The 12,040-nt window shown below is 37.0% G+C and overlaps 1 protein-coding gene and 1 non-coding gene across 3 annotated transcripts in view; both read right to left on the reverse strand.

Annotated features, from left to right (window-relative positions):
• Nucleotides 1–12,040, reverse strand: part of GRM7 (glutamate metabotropic receptor 7) — an 861,618-nt gene that overhangs the window by 382,865 nt on the left and 466,713 nt on the right. The gene's annotated exons all lie outside the window — the stretch shown is intronic.
• Nucleotides 3,412–3,544, reverse strand: LOC123814623. Its single transcript, XR_006784959.1, has one exon. It is a non-coding gene; the product is annotated as a small nucleolar RNA SNORA41 (small nucleolar RNA).

A 12,040-nucleotide genomic window follows, 5' to 3' on the forward strand; every position in this document is an offset into this window, starting at 1 on the left:
GAACTCTGAGGCCTTTTCACCAATATTACATGTTAGAGGAGTAGTAAATAGGCTTCACATTAAGATATCTCACCAATGATGCCTGAAAAGTGTTCAGTAAAAGCTAGAAATGGTGATGATAGGAAAACAAGATAAAGAAGGGTTGTGTTTTGTTGTGTTTATTCCTCTATGTTCGGTTCACATTTAGTTAAATGTAGATTTGCAGAAGCCCTTGAACAAAATGGACATTACAATGTTTGGATATTGCAGATCTTCAAACAAGTAGGGCAAAAATTTGCCATAGTTGCAATACTTACTTGAAAGAATAACTCACTGCACTGCAATCTAGATAGGCTTAGGGTAGGAAGGTTTATTCCAGATTAAATAGGGGTACTGGAGAGAATATTTTCCAAATTAAAATAACTCATTCCCCCCAAAAATCTCATTGACATATCTGCAAATATTGCAGGTGACTTCAAAAAGGTTCAGAAAGTAGAAGAATCCATTTTCAGATTAATCTATTGCTGTACAGTAAGCACCAAATATCTGTTTACACACACAAAAAAATGGAAGATGTGACAGAAATCTAGGCATGTTGTCTTAAACTCATTGCCAGGAGTAGCCTTGAAATATTTTTAAACATTTTGTGGTAGTGCGGTAGCAACAACACTCCATTTAAATTTCAGAGCCATCCTTCTCACTAAACACACTCGAAAGCTTTTTTGGAACTGTGATAACATTTTATCGATTTCACTAAGTGACCTGGATTGACTGAAAACTTGGGGAAGCTTAAAACACTAAAATTTCCTCAAGGGTATTTTTCCATGGTGGATTTTCTGTTTATTTTTAATACAGTGTTTTCCTTCCATGACTCATCTTGCCTGATCATTTTGTCTGTATGGTTGCTTTTAGAGCATTTAGATATAACATGAGATCTCACTAGATCTGAGTGAAATCCCAAAGCAGGTACTAGTGGCTGTCAAGTAGGTTTAAGATTTCTTGTGTTAGACTTATAGTTTGTCTTGGTGCCAGAGCTCACCTAGGATTCCCATTTTAGTAGAAAACATCCAATTAGATAAAGTAGATGCAACTTAAATGATAAAATCACAAAGAATTGGGAAAGATATTTTTAAAAAGGAAATATATATTTTACCCTGAGTTCATCAGTGATGTTTTACCAGTAGATGCTTTTATTTCTTACTTCATAATAGAATAAGAATAAGGAGGCTAAGGGAAATGTGAATTTTATAATTACTGATTTCCAGAGGAGAAATAAATGAAAACACAGTCTCTTTTTCTCCCATACCACTGTAGTTGTAACTAGACATTCCTGGGAGTAATTGTTCTCCAAGCATCCCAAACTGAATATGATTTTCTCACAAGGAAATGAGAAATGATCCACTGGAGAAATCAAACAAATCATCCCAGTGAAATTCATGGGATTTTTTCTTAGTATTTCAATTTTTGGCTAGTTCTGAAGAATAAAATCATGTCCTCTAGTTGCTATACAGACTGAAACATAAAGGCTTTCTATGACTCTTGAAATTCACAAACTACATCATTCAGAAAATTGAGGTGGGTTATTAAAATTGCTACAGTTCATGCTGGAACAAATCTGAGTTGATCTGGTATAGACCACTTATAGACAGATATGTTGTTGAAATCTGAAATCAATGTTTCTACAGTACTGGAATCACCTAGGCATACAGACAATGGATGATAAAATCATAACATAAAAATGCTTTTGCCCACCTATGGTCATTTTTATATAACTTAAATAAAACATAATGAGAGTCTTTGCCACAGTTCTGCTAGGTATATAAATGGCTAGATTGGTGGCTAATTATTAGTTTGTTACTTTGCAATTTGTGATCAATATATTTGGGGGAGAGGAGTATGATTTGCTTTATAGTCTATAATTACTTTTTTGTAATGATATTGCTAATCATTATAACATATTTGTACTTTGCTTGAAAGCTGCAGCTGTGCCTTACATTAATACATTATCATTTTATGGTTTAAAAACAATTTTTTTTCCAAATTGAATTTATTTTTTGATACTCTGTGAACACATCTTACCTTAGCCTCCTACAGATCTCAACTTCACCCAATAGCTACAGGAATGAAAAATGGGTAGCACTGGGAAGCAGAGTGGATATTCACCTATTACAGGGCTAGCTATAGGCTCTAATCAAATAGTTGACATTTAGCATAGTACTGTCTAAGTCCATCCATGCTGTCTCAAAAGGTAAGTTTTCCTTTTTTTATTTATGGCTGAGTAATATTCCATTTTGTAAAGGTATCACAGCTTCTTTTAAAAATCCTCACCTGAGGATATGTTTATTGATTTTTAGAGAGATGGGAAGTGGAGGAGAGAGAGAGAGAGAAATACTGATGTAAGACAGAACTCACCAATCTATTATTTCCCATACATGCCCCAAATGGAGATTGAGCCAGCAACTTAAGTATATTCCCTGACTGGGGATCAAACCTGCAACACCCTGATGCACAGAACATTGTAGCAATGAAATGAACCACTGGACAAGGCACAACAGTTTCTGTATCCACTGATCTACTGATGGGCACTTGAGCTGCTTCCAAATCTTGGCTATTGAAAATAGTGCTGCAATGAATGTAGGGGTGCATATATCTTTTTGAATTACTGGTTTGGTCTTCTTTGGGTATGTTCCCAGAAGTGGAATTGCTGGATCATAGGCAGTTTCATTTTAAATTTTTTGAGGTAACTCCTTACTGCTTTCCACAGTAGCTGTACCAGTTTGTATTCCCACCAGCTGTTTATGAGGGTTCCCACTCATGGACAGACAAAAACCATGTGATTTCACATATATGTGGAATCTAATGACCAAAATAAACTAACTAACAAAATAAAAACTGTTGGGAACTGTCCTGCCTCATTTCAGGAGCTGTAACCTCACTGACAGGCAAAAAGGCCCCATGGCTAGTTGACCTTGGGACCATAAGCCACTAAAGAGACAAAACTTATCCTCCTGGCAGGGGAGCAACTTCTGCCCCCTTTACTTCACCCTGGTTGGCTCCTGGAGGATGGCTGGATAGTCAATAATGAGTAAGATTTCTCAAGGAAGGAACAACCTAAGACAGGTGCAGTCATGAAGGGGCCATCAAGGAAGGATTTAGGGGATTATGGAAGAGGGACAAAAGACCCTCACCGTTCAGCTTTATCATAGCCCGAGTCCTCATTCTATTTGTAAAAAGTCTCATAATCTCTTGGCTGCTTTGCTTCCCTGACCTGATTAAGGCCTAAAACAATGCTGAAGGGGGGGTCAGCCCTGTGCTAGGACCAGAGGTTCCCAGGCAGTGATCAGACCTAAGAAAGAATTCATTAAATCCTGTGAAACCTGCTTTGCTAAGAATGCCGTCAATTTATTTTCTTTTTTTTAATTTTTATTTTTCCTGTGTCTGTCACACACATGCCCACTTTCTGTTTTGCTAAGAAAGAGGTGTTTAACTGCGTAAAAATTCATTTCCCACAGAAGAATGACACAACTGCCACCATCAGAACAGCTACAGAGCAGTAGCTGTGGAAAGAATGCCCTCAATTTAAATATTAATTGTCCAAGCACAAAATGAGTTTGTTTCCCAGGTTTTATGGCCAATTGGCATCACCCTGTCTACCAGACCCTGACTCAAGAGGACCCCCAATGATCCCAGAAATATATCTGTAAACCATCCTTTCTTTGATATGCATCCCTATGCAAGCTAAACTCAATTAAAGCCCATTGAGAGAGAGGCTTGAGGCCTTTCTCCTCTGTGAGATTGGTCAGCCTTTTCTCCCCAGGAGGATTATGTCTTTCTAGACTTACTCTCATCTGCAGCAGCCTAGAGAACTCTGCTAGATGAGAATAAGTCTCCCCCATAAGAAATGTATTCATATATACAGAAAACAGACTGACAGCTGTCCATGGGAAGGGTTTGGGGGACTGGGTGAACAAATAAAGGGATAAAGCAAAAAACAAAAGTCATAGACATACAACAATATGGTTATCACCAGAGAACAATGGGTGGGGCAGGTAGAAGAAGGTAAAGGGGGATAGTAAATGGTGATAAAAAAAAAGCCTTGACTTGGGTGGTGAACAAAGAATATAATATGCAGATGATGTATTATAGAATTGTATACAGAAACATGTATTATTTTATTAACCAATATCACCCCAATAAATTCAATAAAAATAGCTGACATTTATTTAATTACTTATTATATGTTAGACATTGAACCTGAAATGGGCTGCAAAAAAGGTCTGCTGATCATCAGTAAGTCAGAATAATTGTGAAGACTTGAGACATATTCTACAAGTCACAAGTGGAAATAATTATCATTATTTTATAGATAATCTCATATAATGAGTTCAGATCAAGTTCAGAATTTGATGTTTATAATGGTAACGCCACTTCTCTAGTAGATCAACTTCTCTCTATAACAATCACACTTTCTAGATTTTTCATCACTCCATTTTATGCATTTTTCTTATTTTTTCAATAGGCATGATTTGACAAATATGCAACCAAAAGTACATATGTATTTTATATGAATAACATCACATGTAAGAGAAAAAAAACCTTTCCTGATCTGAGTATTCTAATTTTAGGTTAAGACAAATAGTTAACCCTTTAGTTATAGTCTCTATATAAGGGTAGCAAATTCCTGAATATTACATTCCCACTTGCTGTGTGCAATTGGCAGCAAAGGGGCTCAGAAGGAATACCATGGCAACTGCATAACTGTGGACATAGGAGGGAGTGATGAAAAGAACAGAGTCATTCAGATGACAGATTTCAATCATTGTCATGAGAAACGCCAGTTATAAAATCAAGCCATGGTCTGGTAACAACATAATTATTTCAAAATTCCCTCAGTTTTTCTAAAAAGCAGCACCCTACCTTTAATGCTGAAGAAGTTTCAGTACTTTGATCTTTATCCCCTAGGACAAGTGTTTGCTTTTTTTCTGATTATCAATAACTGTGCAACAGACTGCCTCTGTTGATGTATCAATTTGATAATGAAAAAATTCAAACAACTGGCAACATATAGTCTGTCAATAAATATTTCAACTAAAAATGGCTTCCCAAAAGAGATGTGAACTGATGTAACCTCTTACATCTTAGTGCCTCCTGCTGCTAAAAGAGGTCACATGTGAGGCACTTTATTGCTGATATGAGCATTAATTCCAAGAGACTGAGCACCTGAGTACCTACCATGCACAATAATCACAATGAATAAATAATGTCCACTAAAGTATTCTAATAAACCTACTAAGTTCCAGTCCTCTTTTAAGCACTTATTTGAATTCCCTTAATTCTTACAATAACCCCATGAGGGATGCAACTATTACCACATGTTACTTATGAGGGATTGCAGCCACCCAGAATTTTAATAACTTGTCTAAAACCACAGACCTCATGAATGATGAGCTGGCATTTCAGCAGGTGATCTGGCTTTGGAGCCCATAATCTTAACCATGATATTACTGGTTAAACAGCAATCATTCTCAAAAGTGTGGTACTTGGTCCAGCAACATAAGCATCAACTGGGAAATTGTTAGAAATTATCTAGCCCCAGCCCAGACATACTGAGTTGGCAGGCCCTCTCGAGTCAGGAGCTAGAAATCTGCTTTAACTTAATTATCTGCAGGTAATTTTGAGAACAAATAAAGGTTGAGAATCACTATTATAGTAGGACAGACTTGAGCATGGGATAGATTCTGCCATCAGTAAACTCTTGAGGTAGAAAATAACATTAAATCTCTTGAGCCAATTGTACAAGTTGGGTTGGTTTCTACCATGGACTTGGATTAGGGAAGCTGCATGAGCAGTGTGCAGGGTTCATGTTTCACTCTATAGGAGTATTAGAGATTCTGGGACCTAGACATGTTTGATGTTTGTTGGAAAGTTTACAGGTCTATATTGAGGGCCCACCTAAGAAAAGCAACTGAAGCCAGAATGAATACAATTTATACAGGGTATATCTTTAGAGTCTAGCATGCAAAACAAAGAGTTTATTCTTGTATTATTATTTATTGATGATTGTATTATGTTTCATATGAACTGTAAACCTACTTTTACCCCACCCTGTAGACTGTCTTGAAAATTACCATGCAAGGAATCAGGGAAAATATCATCTCTGAGTGCCTCAGTTACCTCAGTGTCACTTATAGAAAATAATTGATTCCAGTGCCTCTATGGGAGGTAGGAACTAGAGCCTACAGGGAGTGGATTTAGGGGCTATGACTTCACGATGATGGGGTACAGTAAAAGAATGCTGTTTCTCTTATATCTCATACTCACGTGTAGGAAATCCCAATGTCTAGTACTGTCTACCATTCCTAAATGATCCTTCTGTCCATATGATCTATAATTTTAAATTTACATTTTGTGTGCATAGCCTTGTCTCAATGACAGTGGCAATAGTTTAGTGGTTCATAGTATTGGTTCACATCTAGACAGTCTTAGTTTAAATCCCAACTCCTCTTTTAACTGACTATGCAAACTTGAGCCAGTTCTAAATGTTTTTCTAAGTTTTAGTTCCTTCAGTATGGGGTTATAACCAAAAGGTTTAGGCAAGAATTAAACACATGTGAAATACATAATAAACAATAGTTATTAGCACTCTAAATTAGATAATGAGATCACTGTTGGGACTTATAAATCCTGCTGAGTGCTCCTTGAATGAATTCTATTCAAAAAGAAAAAATTTTGGCTAAGGTAGTTTGGCTGATATAGTTAATATGAACAGTACACTGCTTGCTAAAGTTTACTTTCAGCTACTAGATTGTAAGCTCCTGTAAAAGAGAGACAATATTTTATGAGCCTATGCTTTGCAATGGCCTAAAGCATAGTAAGCATTGAATAACTGTTTGTCAAACAAAGCAGACATGACTTGAATTTTACCATTACTTTTGATTTATCTCTACAACCCCTGCACAGACCACAATCTCCTTTAAATAATATTCTCCTATTGTTGTGTAAAGTTAGATCTATTGAATTTTCACCCCTAATATAATCTCTAGAAGTGTTCTCAAATCTGAGAAAATGTTATTTTCCATAGCATCAGCAGACTCTGGCCTTGGGGTTTCACTCAGAGATATTGCATATCTTTGACGTAAATGATTCTTCTCTAAAGCTCTTTTTCTCAAGCCAGAGGTTGTTTCAACATTAATGATGCTTAAGAACAAAGAGAAGCATCATTTGTGTGATCTTCTTTCATTTCTAGCATTTAGTTGTATTTGTGCCTCTTTGTAGCAGAAGCTATGGGAGCTGCAGGCTGATTCTGCTGGTGCCAGGTATCCACAGGGGAAGCAGCAAATATCCACCCTCCCCACAGTGTCAGGCTTCATGCAGACACACAACCCCCGTTCCTGAGCTGCCTGAGCTCCTTGCGAAGACAACTGAGGTTTCATTCTGTGACAAAACTTTGATTTCACTTAAGGTTCTCTTGGTCAGAGATGGGCAGTTACTACATTCTCTTGCTCATCATTGATATTTATTTATTTTATCTTTCTTTAGGAAAATAAATAGCATATATGATTAACACAAGGGTGAGATAATATGGTTTAAGGCAAGGGCTCTCGCTTCTGGGGATATCCTCCATCTAACCAGGAAGAAATACAAGAGCACAATAACACATGTTTGTAGAAAATGTATATATTTGTGGAAGTACTGACTCTGGACAGTAAGGTATCCAAAAGCAATGAATGACACCATTGTTACTCAGAAGAATAACTTGTTATGTAATAACAAGAATAGCTTGTTATGTAATAGAATGAAGATAAAAAAAAGCATCCTATTTACTGTGAGACTATTTATTCAACATGTAAGGTGACTTGAATGTTTGCATTAGAATAAAAATAATCCTCTCACCTTATCCCTAAATATTCAAAATTGTCTTTGGGAAAGTTATTTCTCAGTTTCACAAGGATCCAGACTTTTGGATAATGATTTTCTGTGCCAAAAATGTATTAATTCTCTGGCTTATATCCCCCCTCCTTCTGTCCAAGTGGACACAACTATCAGTAGCCACCGGAGTCATTTTATACTTGGTAGAATGTGTTCTTTGAGCTGAACAATGACGGCTCAGTTATTAAGAAAAACAGCCCCACTCTCACTTCTTTCAACACCCAGGGAGCACTCAGCAAAGCCCTTCAATTTATCCCTTCCATCCTTACTGAGGAATGAGTAGCTTTGCTCCTCACTATGAAGTAACCCATTTGTCTTTTAAGTCAATTCCTTTAAAATATGGAACCTGCACCACAGGCATGCTAATCTTCAAGCACTGTCTGTTTAACTATTCTTCCAGCTGATTCTAAAACCCCAAAGAGACCAGAGCTCAGAGGACGGAAACTAATACTCTCCTAATTCAACAAAGGGTGTTAATCTTAGATTCTATCAGAGACTAGTAAATCTAAGACACTGTGTTTATATGAAATGCCCATTTCAGCTGAAAACGGTCTCTGTGGCCAATTATACTTTGTACTTACTGAAAAGATGCATTCCCAATATCACTTGAGCCTGCTTGAGAAAGTAAAAAGATAGCAATCTAGAAATGGAGCATATGTGTTGTCACCCACTAACTGCCTTGATCTTTGTCCTTTTGATTATTTTCCAGCCTGTTATGTCTACTTGCTACCCAAGTGGCCTCTGAGCTGCCACTGTTACTTTAGTAATTCATACAAGAGGGAATGGATTTCTCCAGAGCTTTTCTGCAGAGAGATTCCAAATATTTAACCATATCCATTCGCAGTCCATGTTTGAGATAGAACTTTTATAATACAGTTTGTGTTATCCAATTATTGCCAAGTAAAATTTTCTGTGGCTTGAGGATTTTTATTTTTAAATCCTCACCAAAGGATGTGTTTTTATTGATTTTAGAAAGGAAGAAAGGGAGAGAGCAAAGAAGGAAGGGGAGTGAAAGAGGGAGTGAGGTAGAGACAGAGACAGAGATAGAGACGGAGATGGAGAGAAAAGCACCATTGATGTGAGAGAGAAACATTGATCTGTTGCCTCCTGTACATGCCCTGAACAGGGAACCAACCTGCAACATTAGTATGTGCCCTGATTGGGAATTCAACATGCAACTTTTTGGTGTATAATATGACACTCCAAACAACTGAGCAACCCAGCCAATGCTCAGTTTTTTATTTTTCTGAAAGAAATGTGAAAAGATAATATTGTGAGATGATGATGTCATTAGAAGTTTTTTATTTTGTGGCCTGGAAATGTAGGCCAACCTTTATTTCTACAGTCATGAAATCAAAAAGAGAGAATTTGCTGCTTTTTATGCCCAATTTCATAGTTTTGTTCAGGGGACAATGACCAACCACCATTTGTACAATACAACCATATCTTAAATGAAGAGGGTTTGCTAGTTTTAAGATTCATGGATCAGTGATCCCCCAAAACACAGATATTTTCAGAGAGCATCCATGATGGTAAAATTCAAAGGTTCTTCACATAGCCATGAGATGCTTTTTGGATTATCTAAGTACCACTCATAGCTGCTTACCACATCTGAAGATTCATGTGAAAGAAATGTGTTCTTAGTTGAAGGGAAAGATTCCAAGACTTTGTTGTTATTGACTCTGATATCAATTTATACACGACTCAAAGGGGAATTAGACAAAGACATAAAGCCACAAGTTTAAAGCTTATTTATACTACTTGGAAAGATTATTTGATACAGTGAAAATTGTTGCCTGGCACAAAATAGATTATTTGTGACCACAGATTAGTTCCTTCTGTTCCAAGAGACTGAATGGAAACAGGAGGCTGCAATACAAGTCCAGCCTTCACTATAAAACATGTGTGAACTTACTTCTCTTTCTTTCCCTATAGATTAGATGAATTCTAAATCTATCCCCCATTTCCTCCTTTCTCCACAGAAATATCATTGGGAGGACTACATTATACAATGAGTGGGAGGGACCTATATAAGCTACAAATGTTTGTACAAACCCAAAGCAGGGACAATAGTAACACATGGGACTTGGGGTTGACCTTCACTTTTACTGTGTCATAGTGTCAGTGTTACTTTACTTAGTGTCACATGGATTTGAAAGTTCGTTATAGACAAAAAGAAAATTCCTACTGGACACCTTCAAAATAAACCTAATCTGGCCTCTTTTCACCATTCCTCTGCTACCACACAATGAGTCACCATCACCTGCTTTACATTTCAACATCATTTTCCAAACACACCCAGTGGTGTGTTTGGTGTGTTTGTGTTGGACTACTTATCAGTGTTTTACTGCATGGAAACCTTGACAAAATATTCCCAACATTTAAGTCCTTGATTCTTTCCTATTTTTTTCTTTAATCATCACCCAAGGATATGTTTTTATTGATTTTAGATAGAGAGGAAGGGGAGGGAGGAAGGAGGGGAGAGGAATAGAGAGAGAGAGAGAGAGAGAGAGAGAGCCATCAATCAGTTGCCTCTGATGTGCACCAAACGTGGGGATGGAACCCATAACCTAAGTATGTGCCCTGGGAATTAAACCCACAACCTTTTGGTGTACAGCATGATGCTCCAACTAACTGAACTGCCCAGACTGGGCTCTTTCCTAATTCTTGAATGCCAGAGCTAGTGGAGCCCTTGGAGAGCTACCTCTGTGCTTTTTTTAACATATGGAGAAACTGGGCTCAGTGAAATAAGAGACTCCTCTAATGCCATACATCAATTACAAGGCACAGAATAGGCACAAGGAGCCTTGCTCTGTGACACAGAAAAAGTCCCTGGATATGGAATCCAGGGCCAATAACTGTACATTCAAACTACAGAGCTTCTGGGACTTCTGACTGTATATACAATTTACCCTACTGTCTCACAGCAACTGGTGAGTTATCTACAGTAGGAAAAAACGTACCATTTCCCCCAGAGCATGATATTTTGTCTCTTAACACCTTAACTTAAATGATAGTGTGTCCCACAGGAGTCCCTGCTTCTTGCTACATCTGACCCCTGGTAGCTAATAGGCTTGACTAAAATTATAGCCTCTCAAAGGCACGTTCTCTGCAAAATATCACTTATCTTTCATAGGTCTGTTGTAGGACTTCTAAGTTTCCCATATATTATTTAGAGTCATATCCAGCTCACAGCAGAAGCTCTGGAACTGGATGTGAGTTTAATGTCAGTATGAGGTACATATCATGGTCCCTTGAGGGATTTGTTAAAAATGCAACTATTATGACATCCCTTAAATCAATCAGCAACTCAGGTGACAGGGCTTTTTATTTCTTAATAAACTTCATTGAAGATTCAGGCACACAACTGGGTGGAAAAAATCAAGAGGTTTAACTGTCTTTCCATTGAAGGGATATACTCTACAAAGAAATAGCAAGAGGATTCTTGAGGTTAAATGTAGAAAGACAATTTTGCACTTAGTACGAAAGATAAAAATTTCAACATCTAAATAAATATAAATATGGATATTAGATTTTATAATCAGTTTTTCCTTATAAACCCAAATCAAATTTTGCAACATGGAATTATATTCAAACTGAGAAAAAAAGACTTTCTTTCTTTCTTTCCTTCTTTTTTTCTTTTGGCAGAGGGGAATTTCTAGTATTTTTTGATTGGTAATAATGACATTGAAATATAACCTGAGATCTGGCAATAAAGGAAGAAATTCATGATTATTTTTTTAAATAGTCAATATAAGAATTTTTTTCTTCAATGAGTTTATCCTTATTGGATAAAATGTAATTTGAGCAATTAATAATGTATTCAGAGGCATGTTCAGAATCAGTTTTATGTCCAGAGATATTGAATGGTACAGTTCTAATTAATTAATCAATTAATTATTTTTTAAAATTATTTATTTATTTATATTTAGAGAAAAGGGAAGGAAAGGAGAAAGAGAGAGAGAGAAACATTAATGTGTGGTTGCCTCTCATGTGCCCCCCACCAGGGGCCTAGCCTGCAACCTAGGCATGTGCCCTGACTGGGAATCAAACTAGTGACTTTTGTTTCACAGTCTGGTGCTCAATCCACTGAGCCACACCAGCCAGGGCCAATTAATTCTTTAAAAGTTTT

Source organism: Phyllostomus hastatus, unplaced genomic scaffold (assembly GCF_019186645.2).
Source record: "Phyllostomus hastatus isolate PE091 unplaced genomic scaffold, TTU_PhHast_1.1 phas_contig_16, whole genome shotgun sequence".
NCBI classification, from domain to species: Eukaryota; Metazoa; Chordata; class Mammalia; order Chiroptera; family Phyllostomidae; genus Phyllostomus; species Phyllostomus hastatus.